We start from the raw sequence: 2960 nt of genomic DNA on the forward strand, positions 1-2960 counted from the left end.
ATCACTTACCCCAATCGCTCTGCCTTCTCCCCTATAAAAAGCAAAAAAGAAAGAAGGAAAGAAAAGAAACAAGGATCTACAAATAAGCAACATACTTCTTAATTTTATTTTTTAGATATCATCCCTTTATATTCAACTGATCCTGTACTCTCTGTCTATTTATACATGTATACATGTAAACACATATACCCTCCTATAACATATATATGTGTATATATATACATATATATTCCCTTCAACTATCCTCATACTGAAGAAAGTCTCATGAATTACAATGATCATTTTTCCATGTAGGAATGTAAATAGTTCAACTTTAATAAGTTCCTTATGATTTATTTTTGCTGTTTACCTTCTCGTGCTTCTTGTATTTCTGTTCAGCTCTGGTTTTTTCATCATGAATGCTTGAAAGTCCTCTATTTCACTGAATGACCATATTTTCCCCTGAAACATTATACTCAGTTTTGCTGGGTAGGTGATTCTTGGTTTTAATCCCAGCTCCTTTGACTTCTGGAGTATCATATTCCAAGCCCTTTGATCCCTTAATGTAGAAGGTGCTAGATCTTGTGTCATCCTGATTGTGTTTCCATAATACTCAAATTGTTTCTTCTTGACTGCTTGTGATATTTTCTCCTTGACCTGGGAACTCTGGACTTTGGCTGTTCTTGAGCTTTCTCAAACTTGAGCTGCTCCATGGCCTGCAACCAAAAAATATTCCTAGGAATTTTCTTTTTGGGATCTTTTTCAAGAGGTGATGGGTGAATTCTTTCAATTTCTATTTTGCCCTCTGGTTCTAGAATGTCAGGGCAGTTTTCTTTGAGAATTTCTTGAAGGATGATTTCTAGGCTCTTTTTTTGATCATGGCTTTCAGGTAGTCCAATAATTTTTAAAAATTATTTAAAAAAATTTTTTTTGGCCTTTTTAAAATTGGGGTTATGTAATTTGCCCAAGGTTACACAGCTAGTTTTGTGTGTGTGTGTATGTGTGTGTGTAGTGTCTGAGACCGGATCCGAACTTGGGTTCTCCCGACTCCAGGGCTGGTGCTTTACTCACTGCACCACCTAGCTGTCCCAGTCCAATAATTTTTAAATTTTCTCTCCTGGATCTATTTTCCAGGTCAGTGTTTTTTCCAATGAGATATTTCACATTGCCTTCTATTTTTTCATTTGTTTGGATCTGTTTGATAGTATCTGGATTTCTCATAAAGTTATTATTTTCCATTTGCTCCAACCTAATTTTGAAGGGAATTATTCTCTTCAGTGAGTTTTTCAAATTCCTTTTCTATCTGGCCAATTCTACTTTTTAGGGTATTCTCCTCATTGGCCTCTTTTGCTATTTGATTTAGTCTATTTTTTAGGTGTTATTTTCTTCAGTTAGGCTGTTGACTTGCTTTTCGTGATTTCTTGCATCATTCTCATTTCTCTTCTCAATTTTTCTCCACTTCTCTTACTTGATTTAAAATCCTTCTTGAGCTCCTCCTGCGACCAGTCTGTATTTTTCTTGGAAGCTTTTGATGCAGAAGTTTTGACTTTGTTGTCTTCTTTTGGTTCCATGTTTTGATCCTTTTTGTATCTCCCCCCCTCTAAATTTCTATGGTCTGATTGTGCTTCCTCTGTTTGCTTATCTTGCCAGCCAATTACTTGATTTTTGAGCTCTTTGCCATGGTAGAACTCTGCTTCCAGAGTGGAGATTACTGTGTTCCAAATTGCTGGGGGTTTTCCAGTTGATGTCAGAGCTGTTGTCAGAGGTATGAGGAGGGCACCCTCTCTACAGCCACCACAAGCTCTGGCACACTGGCCACATACCCCAGGACTACCACCCGAGACTGCAACCCAGATCCAAGCAGGTCAAAACAAGAGCAATTAACCTCTGAATGGTTGCTTGGACCCCCTACCATCTGCAGGCCAGGAGCTCTGGGGGCAACCATGTGGCAGCAGTTGCAGCTGTCATGACACCAAGTGCCTCCCGCTGCTGAGCACCTCTTGTCCTGGGGGCAGGGGCCATACCATGCTCTTCTCTCTCTGAGTTCCAATAGAGTTTCCTACTGACCTTTTACTTTTTCTTTGGTATTTATGGGTTGAGAAGTCTGGAAACTGCCACAGCTGCTGGTGATTCACTCTTCTGAAGTCTGTTCCGGCTGCTCTGGACTGAGAACCTGGGTCAGTGCGGCTCTGTGTGATATGTTCCTGTTGACCTGCAAGGCTTCCTTCAGCAGGAGATTTGTTTCTCTCTGTCACTTTGTGGGTTCTGTAGCTCTAAAATTTGTTTAGAGTCACTTTTTTTTTACAGGTATTGGAGGTGGTTGGAACGGGAGATCAAGCATCTTCCTACTTTTACTCTGCCATCTTGGCTGCACGTCCCACAAACAGGCAATATACACATGTTAAAAAAAGAAACAATCAGTAGAGAGAAGGCACTAGAATTAAGAGAGATTGGAAAAACTTCCTGTAGAAGGTGGGATTGTAGCTGGGACTTGAAGGAAGCCAGGAGGCAAAGATGTGCCCACAGCCATAGCAAATGTCCTGAGTCAGGAGATGGAGTACTGTGGTTTAAGAACAGCAGGGAGGCCAGTGTCACTGGATCACAGAGTTCCTGGGTGGTCTATGGCATACGAAGACCAGAGACCAAATCTAAAGTTCTTTTTTTGATGAGGTAATGAGGATTTCTTGTCAGGTAACAGGTTGGCCTAGATTACTCCTGAGGTACCTTCCCCTTATTGTTCTAAGAAGCAGGCTAAGTATGGACCTGAGGAGCTCTCTTATGGGTAAAGTGCATGGACTTTGTGGCAGCTATTCCAGCTGCTTAGGGCTCCCTCTGATTTATTCTTATATTCTCATCTATGTTCTGGTTGGTTGAGATTGCTGGAAGTCTGGCCTCATTTCTACCTCACACAGCTCAGAGTAAACTTTTGGAGTTCCTTACCCGTAAATGTGGCATCGGCTAAGAATATAAACAGATTCAAT

The sequence above is a fragment of the Petaurus breviceps genome, unplaced genomic scaffold, assembly GCF_028583685.1.
Source record: "Petaurus breviceps papuanus isolate PSGF00001 unplaced genomic scaffold, PetGlider_PUasm1.0 90701, whole genome shotgun sequence".
Lineage (NCBI taxonomy): Eukaryota > Metazoa > Chordata > Mammalia > Diprotodontia > Petauridae > Petaurus > Petaurus breviceps.